Raw genomic sequence first — 12,272 nt, forward strand, 5'->3', positions numbered from 1 at the left:
TATCAATCATAATAAATATATGATAAATTTAGCTTTTGAGGCGCTAAAGGCAGCCCTCAGTAAGGGCCCCATCCTCTATGCCCCATACTTTGATAAAACATCCACACTGACCACTGATGCTTCTGAGAGGGGCATTGGGGGCAGTGACTACACAATTGGGCGCAGACCAGGTCCCTCATCTGGTGTTCCTTAGCAAGAAACTGTCAGAGAGGGAGGCCCACTGGTCTGTATCAGAAAAGGAGTGTTATGCAATTGTCTGTGCCCTGGGAAAGTTGCACCACTACCTGTGGGGGCGTAGATTTGAACTCAAAACCAACCATGCTGCTCTTAAGTAAGGCTTAACACAACAAGAAGAAGTTTGTTCGCTGGAGTCTTGCTCTCAAGGAGTATGACTTCAATGTGGAGCATATGCAGGGAAAGACCAACATCGTGGTGGATGCCTTGTCACGGAGACCCTGTGAGGACTCCACTGGAACTTAAAGACTTTTGGGGGAGGGGGGAGGCAACAGAAGGCAGGAGGTTCCAAGTGTTATTCTGAAATGTTATTGTTTACAACTGATGTAAGTATAGATAGTTGAGTTAATAAGTAAGATTTGTGCTCCCATCCCTTTGAGACTGGAGATGTCAACCTGTTTCCACCTCCTAGTCTCATTTTAAAGAGAGGAGTGTAGTGAGCAGCCTTCCAGCTCTAATAGAGTTAACAGGAAGTGAGCCCTGTCCTTGATTGACAGCCTGGCAACCCTAGGTCTTCACCATTCAGTCATTCAGGAGGGTGGGACATGAGGGCTCCTGGGGCTGCTGGGAAGAAAGAGAAGTGGGCCGGGGAAGAGGAATATGGAGGATGACCATGCTGTCTCTCTAGGTGAGTCTGCAGATTCTTGAGACACAGGATCGCAGGAGCTTGATCTCTCCAGGGCTTTGGGGAGATTAAGGGGCAGGAAGACAGGCTGCGACTTTCGGAAGTTAGCGCCGGAGAAAGTATGTTTAGTCAGACTTTGCGTTAGTAGTTGCTTTATTTTCTGTGTGGTGCTTTGCAATGTCTAAATATCTGTTTCTTATAACCTAGTAACTAAGATTTCAGTATGTGACACCTGTCTTACCACCCCAGCTGTCGAGTCCCAGTGTCTGCTTGGCCTGAGTTTCTCAGAGAGCAGCACCTGATCAGACTCCAGCAGAAGATGCCAGAAGGCAATCCCCCATACCCCGGTCAGGATAGAGTTATTTAAATAAGGCCTAGTTTGTGGAAGGGATGTAGGTACAGGCGGACATTGCTAAACTCTGATTTGTTATCCGTGGTTTCGCATATCCGTGGTCAGGTAATTGACCTTCCCCCCCCCGGAAAAAATCACAGAAAAATAGAAGCATTTGAACTTCTGGGGGACATTGTTTCATAGCTGAAGGCCTGCAGTGCATGGTAGGGCACTTAATTCCATCCTTTAAAAACATTTTTGGGCCATTTTCCCCATGAGTTTTGACCCTTTGGGAACCGAAACCACCCCCACCCCCAATTCCCATAGGTGCAATGACTCATTATTTGCAGTTTCATTGCAGTTGCAGACAAGGAACAGAACCCCTGTGAATAATGTGGCATGTGTGTTCTAGGAACTAGGACTATCAGACAGGAAGGGTGGGTTAGGTGAGATCAAAGTAATCCCCTTTCCTTTCCCTTCCCTTCCCTTCCCTTCAAATTACCCCATAGTTGCTCGCTCCCCTCCAAAAAAGCCCCCACCCCAATAAATCTTGTTTCTTTATTAGGGTGGTATTTAATTTTTCTTGCTTTTTCTTTTTCTATAGATAGCACTGTGTGTGGCACACAAAGCTTAAATAGACCACCCACATCCCTTTTTTAAACACCCGCCTTAAAGGCACTTCTCTCCCATCAGAGCTAGGGATTGAATAAAAACAACAACCCAAGATGTCCAAGAGGATGCGAGGCAGAGCCAGGAGCAGATTGGCAGGCGGAGGAAGGAGTGATGCTGGTTGTGGTGGGCAATGGCAAGATAGGCCTACTCCCCGAGTCTTCCCCACCACCATCTTCACAGGCTCACCTTTCTGGAGGAGGTTGGTCCTGCAGTGCAGTTGCTAGTGTCAACTGAGGTAGAATTAGTGGGGAGGTCCTCCCTTGTCAGGGAAGAAGATAGATAGATAGATAGATAGATAGATAGATAGATAGATAGATAGATAGATTTTCCTGTGGCAGCAGAGGAGGAGGTGATTGTGTCAGCTGCTACCAGCCCAACCATATCACTCTCACCATCCTTTCCAACCTCTCTTGGCAGTGCAACACCCCCTCCTGCTCCGCCCCAAGACTATGGAGGAGCAGGAGGAAGACATTCCATATCCTGAACCTTCTCAGCCTCAGACCAAGTGTGGTGGTGGTGATGATCCCCAGAAAGAATCAGCAGACCCAGTACCACCACCACCACCAAAATGGGGCTGGATCAGCTCCGATGACAGCATAATGTGGGACCACTTTGAGCTCCACCACTATGACCCAACCCTTAGTGGGGAAAGGTTTTTAAAAAATCACCCACTTGCCAATTCCTTTGTGGGTTGGGTGGTAGGTAGCACCCATCATGCCCTACCACCCAATCCACTTTGGTGTCACTAGGAGATACCCATGGGGAACAATGGGGTGTTTCAATTTCCTCATTGTTCCCTATGGCTGGAACACTTGAAACACTTGAAAAGTTCTAAGTCTGTTTCATAGAAACAGCCAGCTTGGATGCTGTTTTGACAAAATGTTTCAACCATTTTGTGTTTTGTTTCAAGCTCAAAACAAAAGGCAAAATCTGTTTCATGCACATACCTACTTTTGTTATGTCACTACTCTTTACAAAAAGTCAAAAGTTAATGAATTTACATGACAATCTCAGAGCATGTTAACATGACTGGACACTGGGGCAGTCCAAACAAGAGAGTTCTGAGAATATGTTCTTATATATAACCAAACATATTCTTTTATGACTTCTGAATTGTATGAGTGTTATATCAAGGAGTTTATCAGAATTATAGGGCACATCAAAAGTGACAGTACAAGAATTTAATTATAACTCTGCAAACAGCTGGGCAATACTTTAGCCAACTTCAGCTGGGCAATACTTTAGCCAACTGCAGCATCTTCCTTCTTTTCTTCAGGCTGTTAGTGAATTACTTTATCCAGTCTTTCTTAAATGTATCTATTTTGCTAAGTCCCTGCTGCCATGACACAGGTTTGTGCACTAGACAAGGAGTAGGCACAACCATGGCTGTCCAGCTGTTGTCAAACTATAACTCTCATCATGATAGGAGTTGTAGTTCGACAACAGCTGGATGGCCAAGGTTGCCTACCCCTGCCCTAGGCAAATCAAAGAAACTTGAATGATAATTGTGCAAGTCTTTTTTTTCTAGTGTAACCTTTCTACCATTATCTACAGCACCATGTCAAATTCCACTATACAGGACCAATTTTTTGCAGCAGGTATAGATAATCACTGGTATTATTAACTCCTGTGCTTATGATTCTAGTGCTTGGAGGTTTGCATGACTAATCAAATACATTATTGCTTTACTACTATTTATAAGAAAATACCACCATGACAGCTAGACAATAATGAGTACTTAATTCCCAGAGGCTTTATACTGATTATTCTTCCAATATCAGCAGCAGAAGATGACTATTTTGTGTGTACTTCCATGCATAAAACAAAAACAAATAGAGAGCAATTATGTCACAGTGGGCAGAATGGTGGACCTGAGTCTGAGGACAGAACTAGATATTATGCATGTGTGTCATTCTCCGCCGTCTCCCTTGTAAGTTTTCTCACCACTGCAAGTAGCAGCCAATGAAGCGGAACAGAGACAGGAAAACTCCCAGATGTGATACTCTCATGTCACACATTGGGTATCCATTGGTGTTACGGAAAGGGAGGAGAAGGCAAGCCAAGGGCTGATGTTCTGAACATCAGTCTTATGTTTACCATAATGCTTCATTTAAGTTCCTGTTTAATTATGGCATCATTGGATAGCTGTAGACCACATTCCTGATTTGGCACTTTAGCACAAACTGCCAAATACATGTGCACTTCAGCACAAACTGAATGCATACAACCTTCAGCTGGTTGGTAATACCAACAGGAAGTTGTGAAGGAATGTGTTATTTTTAGGCCTAGTGAAAATTCCACAAAAGACACTTTCTAAGGAGCACTGCTGAAACAAAACAACCTTTTCTAATGTCTGTGTTTTGTGTTCTATATGGTGAATTAATTATGAAGTTAGTACCATCTGATAAGATCTGGAAATGTGTAAGGCATCTTTTAATGGCCCTGAGATTATAAAATTCTTTCCCAAGAAGAGCCTGTCAGAGCTAGCTTTTTGTAAACATGTACATTATTTTTATTTAGAAAAGCTTTTGATTATTACTGTTCAGGAGTGAATCTGTTAATTAGTTATCAAAATGCTGTGGGGGTTGTAGATATACTATGAAGATATGTATTAGTATATTGTACTTTTTTACTGTTACATACCATACTGAACTTTTTCACCTATATTTTTATAAAAGGTTTCTCATTTTTACAGGTCAAAAAAGAAAAGCTTAACTTTGTTGAAAATATGTGGATTACAGGACAGAAAGTAAGTAGTACATGAAGGATGCAGAAACAGTCCAGATATTGTGTTTAAATAATGGGCTTCATTTTTACACAGCAAAAACATCTTTCTAAAATGGGGCATATCTATTTGATGTGTTGAATAGTTTTGATGCCTATATTAGCAGAGAAGATGAGTGGATACCCCTTTCTGTAAAGCTGTCTGAGTGGGATATTCTTTGTGAAACATGCATTTACTGTGTTTATTTGTCTGTGAGCACTAAATTCCAAAATAGTTAATATCAGAGAGTGATAGCTGGTAGTGTCAGTTTATTTCATTTACAGTAGGGTTCTGTTTTAGCTACTGTTATGCAGTATATGGCCCCATTCAGACATAGCGCCAAAGCTCAATTAAAAAAACCTGTGGTTACTTTCTGAACCCAAGAATCATAATGCAGACAATCAAGTTTCAGTACCTCCAGCTGCTGACCAGAATAATTCCTCCCTCTTCCTAGTTCACTGAGGCTACTACTACTACTACTACTACTACTACTACTACAAGAAGAAGAAGAAGAAGAAGAAGAAGAAGAAGAAGAAGAAGAAGAAGAAGAAGAAGAAGAAGAAATATTATGGGACTTTCAACTACAGACAGACAAACATCTGCCACACAATACACCTGATATAACTGTAGTCAAGAAGAAAGAAAAACAAGTTAAAATAATCGACATAGCAATACCAGGTGATAGTAGAATAGAAGAAAAAGAAATAGAAAAAATAACAAAATACAAAGATCTACAAATTGAAATTGATAGGCTGTGGCAGAAGAAGACCAAAAAAATCCCAGTGGTAATTGGCACCCTAGGTGCAATTCCAAAACAACTTGAAGAGCACCTCAACACCATAGGGGACACAGAAACCACCATCAGCTAATTACAAAAAGCAACATTACTGGGAACAGCCTATATTCTGTGATATCTATAATAATAACAGCAACAACATTGATAATAAAATTCAGCTATCCCAGGTTCTTGGGAAGGACTCTATGTCTGGATAAAACAAACCAGTCAATAACACCTGTCTGACTGTGTAAACACAAATAATAATATATACCGCTTTTCAACAAAAGTTCCTGAGGGAACAAACAAGGCGGAAACGGTGTCAATGCAGGACCTCTTGAACATCAGAAGGGTGCGTTTATTTATAGAGTACAAAAGAGGTGATGCAAATGTATAGGGAGAGAGTGTGGAAAGAGCGGATTGGTTCTATTTTGCCGTAAGTATGGGAGGAGTGCTTATCAGGGTGCGACCGCCACATTCCAGTATGGTATGCCAGTCCTGGGTGGGGTGTTTACCCTTATCAGCCTACATCTCCCCCTTTTCTATTTTCACACGGTGATATGCATAATAAAGCTCTCGGCGTGTAGGAGTGTGGGGTCGGAGAAGGGTAAAAAAGGAGGGGACACATTGTATACAGCAACATAACAGAACCCCGACACTCAATACACTGACGATAGTCAGGAGGACATAGCGAAGCCAAGGGCAAAGCTTCAGTAGCTACATAAAAAAGGCAGAAGAAATAACAAAACAGAATAAGGCAAGAATTTGCATTCAGGGCTGCAAACACGGCTGCCAGAAAGTTCTCAGGGGTCTTTTCTTTTTCCTCCTGCTCCAGGAGCACGGTCGCCTGCGCTGCCAGATTCTTCACCATTCCCCAGGTCACTGGCGGGTTGTTCTTCCTGTTGCTGCCTCGTTGTCGGGGCTGTGCCGGGAAGCTCTCCTTCAGGTGGAGGCCGAAGTTCGGGATCGGGTTGGACAGACCTTGATGCCACGACATCCTGGGTTGGTCGAACACAGCGGGCAGGTACCCACAACGGGCCTGTTGGGAGATCCACAGCAGCATAACCCCGGCCCCAAGTGATCAGGGGAACGGGACCTTTCCACTGCGGGTCTGGCAGGCGCTTGTAACGCACCAAGGGCCGGGGGGACGGCTCGGTGGTGCGAAAGTGTTTTTGTACGCAGGATAAATAATGAGAATCAGAGAAAATAAGGTTTAAGTGATTAATAGTAAATAGAACAGATGCAAGCAGTTGCTCCCTGTCCGGCAAGGACAGGGGACTTCCCCCTTTCCTGTCTTGTCGAACCAAAGCAGCCTTCAAAGTGCGGTTGGCCCGTTCAATGATAGCTTGGCCCGTTGAGTTGTAAGGTATGCCGAAAGTATGACGGATGTCCCAACGCGCACAGAAGGAAGCAAAGGCCGAGGAACAGTAGGCAGGGCCATTATCAGTTTTTAAAGCGGACGGCTGTCCCATGACTGCAAAGCAGCGGACAAGGTGATTGCAGACATAGCGAGTTTTTTCGCCCTTCTGTGGGGTGGCCCAAATGTACCCTGAGTAAGTATCGATTGTAACGTGAAGCCAGCACCAGGGAGCGAATGGGGGCCACTGCGCTACATCCATCTGCCACAATGCATTGGCTCCCAACCCCCTGGGATTTACCCCTGTGGACGGATAAGAGGCTTGGCCTGAACATTGGGGGCACTGTTGAATAATGGCCTGGGCATCTGTGAGGGGAATAGAGAACCTATGGGCGAGGCTGCGGGCAGATTGATGGTGCATGGCATGACTTTGCGCTGGGGAGACTGGAAAGGCGCGTAATAGCTGATCAGCTTTTGCATTTCCCTCTGCCAGCGAGCCTGGAAAGGGTTGATGGCTGCGAATATGGGCGGCAAAGAGAAGCGTTCAGCGCTGCGCCAGCAGACATTGCAACGCAATAAACAAACCAAGAAGGTTCCTGTCTAGATTGTGAGAGACATAACTTCCTTCAAGTACAGCGAGGACATTATAAACGTACAAGCTGTCAGTGATTAAATTAAAACTAGAGTCTGCAAACACTGTGCAAGCCAGGACTACCGCAGCAAGCTCTGCACGTTGTGGAGATGTTTGTGGGGTAGTATATCGGGCTTTCCATTCGCCGTCCACCTGCCAAGTCATCACACCTCTGGTAGGTGACCCATCAGTAAAGACAGTGGGTGCCCCTTGGAGGGGGGCTGGGCTTAGGCAAGTGCCGAGTCTAATAGGCAAATGGGGGAGAAGTTGCAACCGTACATCCTTGGGAAGGTGGTATACAACCTCTCCAGTAAAATCAGCTAACGCGAGTTGCAAGGCTAAGGAAGAATGGAAACCAGACTCCCAGTCGCTTTGGGGGATGGGTATGTGGAGTCGAATAGGATCCATGCCAAAAAGGGCCAAGCAACGATCGTGCCCTTTGCGGAGGATCAAAGCTAGCATAGCCAATTGAGTCAAGACAGTGGTTTTTGGCGTATGTGCAAGGTGGAGCCACTCCAAAATATGCACCTCCGACGAGGAGACTTGAGCGATTGCTCCGGTGAACTGAGGTCGGGTTGCTACGATTAGAAGTGCAGGGGGCATATTTTCTATTGCACGATCTACCCAATGCTCTTTTAGGGCGATATTCACCTTCTTAATCACTTCTAACTGAGGCTGAGATAATGTAATTAGGTCAGCCGGTTGTCGGCCTTGCTTAAGAGCCTCAAAAAGCGGGTGGAGGTCATTAGTTGTCAATTTATAGTATGGCCGTGCCCAATTAAGGGTCCCTAAGATTTGTTGTAAGTGTACATAAGTCAGCTTTGGTGGCAAAATAATTTCGGGTAGTTGGGGCATGGCGTAGGCGCTCATCAAACGGTGGCCAAGATACAAAAAGGGCTCGGAGAGCTGGATTTTTTCAGGTGCAATTATTAACCCAAACTCTCTCAGGGACTGAGTTAGAATAGGTAACCAATTAAGAGGTAATCTAGGCCCCAAAACCAAGATATCATCCATGTAATGAATAACTAGGAGGGTCGGAAAACGCTTACGAAACTCCGATAATGCTTGATGCACGTAAAGCTGACACAGCGTAGGGGAGTTCAACATGCTTTGGGGCAATATCGACCAATGATACCTTTGTGTGGGCTGGGCATTATTCAGAACTGGTACCGTGAATGCAAACTTTTTCTTATCTTGAGGTTGAGGGGGAATAGTGTAAAAACAGTCTTTCAAATCTACGATGGCGACCTGGTAACCCGCAGGTATTAAGTTAGGATTAGGTAGTCCGCATTGCAAGGGGCCCATGGGTTCAATAATTTTATTTACTTCCCACAAATCATGTAAGAGTCGCCATTTCCCTGATTTTTTCTTTATCACAAAAACAGGGGTATTGTAAGGGCTAGAGGAAAATTCCAAGTGTCCAGCTTGCACCTGCTCCTTTACCAGGTGCAGCAGAGCCTCTAATTTGTCTTTTGGCAAAGGCCATTGCTCTACCCAAATTGGTTCTTCAGTTTTCCAGGTGAGGGCCAATGCTTGGTGCGGGGAAGCTACTCCCGCATGTTGATCCGAGTTCCCAGCTGTTGCAGGAGGTCGCGTCCCCATAGGTTAAAAGGGAGCGGTATTATGACCGGTTGAAAGTGAGCTATAACTGGACCGGCTTGACTTGCTCTCACCGCCAACCACTCAGTGCTCTGGCTAGAAGATTGTTCCCCACCCACTCCCCAAATAGAGGGGGCGGGCTCCTTAGGCCACTGAGACGGCCATTCCTTTACCGTAATGACCGACACATCCGCCCCAGTGTCCAACAACCCTTCTAGGCAGTGCCCATGAACCCAAAACTTACGAGTTGGCTTTCCACTGGCAATGTTCGTCTGGACCAGCGCAACCTGTGGGGATAACATAGAGGCCTTAGGCCCCACTGGGGTGAGGTTCCGTACGCTTAGGCAATGAGCCCACGAATCTCCCTGCTTAAGGGTCAGGGTCATGTGCCCCCAAACCTGAAGCATGATAGATGTCTGGGGAATGTAGTCAAGCAATTCCGGGACCACAAAAATCCCTTGGGGGCTCGCTGCTTGCGTTGGTAAAATAAGCAGTGGCTCAGGACCCTCAAAGGGAGTCGCTGGCAATGTGGGAACAAGTATAACTTCCCCTGGGAACACTGAGGTGGCATTCTTTTGAAGCACAAGCGCGACAGCACATCCGGGTGTCGGCAATGATTCCTCTTTCTTTATTCCGGGGCCCGAGGAAGGCCCACTCCCCGGTTTCCCGGGGAGGTCTCTGTTCCTACAGGGTTAGTACGGCATTGGTTAGCCCAATGGTAGCCCTTACTACATCTGGGACACTTCTTTGAGGGGCGACCAGCATTCTTCTGGTTCAATCCAGATTTATGTGCTCCTCCGCCTGGCGCTCGGCACGCAGCACGGAAGTGGCTAGGCTTCTGGCAGTTGTAGCAGTTCCCCGTGGGCTTATTGGATTGTTTCAAAGCCATAGCTAACAGGCCCATATCGTACGATTTTGAGCCGATTTCAGCACAAGCCTGAATCATGTCCGCCAGGGAATAAGTCTGACAGTGGATAACTCCCTGCAAGGCCTTTTTGCTGTCCGCGTTGGCATTCTCAAATGCCAATTTTTGCAGCAGCTCTCCCTGAGCCTCTACATTGTCCAACTGCCGAGCGATCGCAACCTTCAGACGGTCCACAAAGCTTGTGTACGGCTCTGAGGGTCCTTGCTTGATTACTGCAAAGGAGCAAGCCGGGGTGCCAGCCGAGGGCACCCTGCGGAGCGCTCGGAGGACACACATTCCAACCGCCTTAATGTGTCCATCAGGCAACTGGCATTGCATGGCCAGAGGCTCGAACTGCCCAGAACCATAAACCTGCTCTGCTGTAATCTGCACTGTGGCGCCCAAACGGGCTGCCTGCTGGTATTCGCTATCCCACACCACATACTGTGAAGGCGTTAAAATCATACGAAACAACGCCTTCCAGTCGTGCGGGGTCATGAGGTATCCATTGTTAAGACCTTCCAAAATGCCCTGGACAAAGGTAGACTGGAGTCCTGAGTCCTTCACGGCTCGATTTAACTCCCGGAGGACCGAATACGGAAGTGGTTCCCAGTCCACTTGGGCGTTTCCTTGGCCGTCTACCGGACCTCGCGTCACTGGGAATAGAGCTGAGTTCTCTCCAGCCCATTCTTCCCCATCTACCAGGATTTGTCCGGACTTTTTGGCATGATGGAGTCCCTCCATAACAACCCCTCGAAAGCCCAGATTCTCCTTAAGAGCCCTGGCGTTCGGGGCCCCCGAGGCCGTCGGCGTGACGGCGGGCAGCAACACAGGGTACGGAGGGGGCGCAGCATCCACAACTTCAGATTTCAGGAGCACAGGCTCCCCACCGAAAAAAGCCGCGACTGCTTCCAGCACCTTTCTGCTGAGCAGGAGGTGCTGGATCGGAGCTCGTGGCTCTGCCTGCAGCTCGGTCCCTATCTTTCTCCAATGTTCTGCTTTCAATGTCCCTTTGTATGGATACCAAGGGCATTGACAATCGACCTCCCGTAAGAGATCAGCGAGATCGTGCACAGGCACCACCTCCCCGGAATGTTGCCGGATAATTTTTTGCAATTCTTCCGCATGCTGTTTCTGATCAACAGAAAGACTAGAGCCCATACTTACGAGGGAGCCGAAGCTGAGTGCACTAAGAAGACTGTTCCAGTCGCGTAAGCAGGGTGCTGAGGGATCTGGATCACGTCGGGGTCACCAGATGAGGGAACAAACAAGGCGGAAACGGTGTCAATGCAGGACCTCTTGAACATCAGAAGGGTGCGTTTATTTATAGAGTACAAAAGAGGTGGTGCAAATGTATAGGGAGAGAGGGTGGCAAGAGTGGATTGGTTCTATTTTGCCGTAAGTATGGGAGGAGTGCTTATCAGGGTGCAACCGCCACACTCCAATATGGTATGCCAGTCCTGGGTGGGGTGTTTACCCTTATCAGCCTACAAGTTCCCAAAGTGGTTTACAAAGATATATGCATAATAAATAAATAAGATGGACCCCTGTCCACAAAGGGCTCGCAGTCCAAAAAGCCTCCATCCCAGCAATCTCTATTCCACTTGTGTTACCAGATTGTGGTCATTGTGTCAGTGTGTCAGTCACCCAGCAGCTATTGGCTATGATGTGAGCAGGGGCGCGTTTTGTGCAATTGTGTCTCCTCAACATTGATCACCCACCCTTGGCAGAGGAAAGTTATATTAACTCTTTCCTGCCACTCTTTATAGAAGTGACCTTCCCTGAATTCCTAAGCTGCACAGCCCTGTACATACACAATTAGTGATACCCCACTATGGCAAGGGGCTCTTCCAGATGGGAAGGAGGTCTTGGGGAGAAACACAGAAGACTCACTGAGAAATAATAAGAATAAGAAGGAAGGGGCATTGAGCGGGTGAGTGAGATAAGGGACAGTTCAGTAGAGTTTGTGCCACAAGATAGCTGCACAGCTGCTACCAGTGTGTAAGGCAGATATCATACATAGTAATTGTAGTGGGTGGTTCTGGGACATGTTACCTGGCCAGGGAGGCAGCACCTGGCAAAGCCAGGTGAGTGCCACTTTTGGACAGGAGGATTAATCTAGATTCAACTCGCCTTAGTTTAAAGAGCAGAGAGCTTTGATGGAATTAGTGCAGGCTCCCTGGATTTGAAAGGGCAGTCATCAAGACTCCCCTCAGCAGAGATTGTGGTGCAAATCATACCCAAACTTTGGAAAGAAGCCTATAACCAGCAAGTGGAATCTCCCTAGGGGCGATCCACTTGCAGCATTTCTGCACATAGAACAAAAGAAAAGTCCTGCTGGATCAAGCCCAAGGCCCATCTAGTCCAGCATACTGCTTTA

Source organism: Hemicordylus capensis, chromosome 3 (genome assembly GCF_027244095.1).
Source record: "Hemicordylus capensis ecotype Gifberg chromosome 3, rHemCap1.1.pri, whole genome shotgun sequence".
NCBI lineage: Eukaryota > Metazoa > Chordata > Lepidosauria > Squamata > Cordylidae > Hemicordylus > Hemicordylus capensis.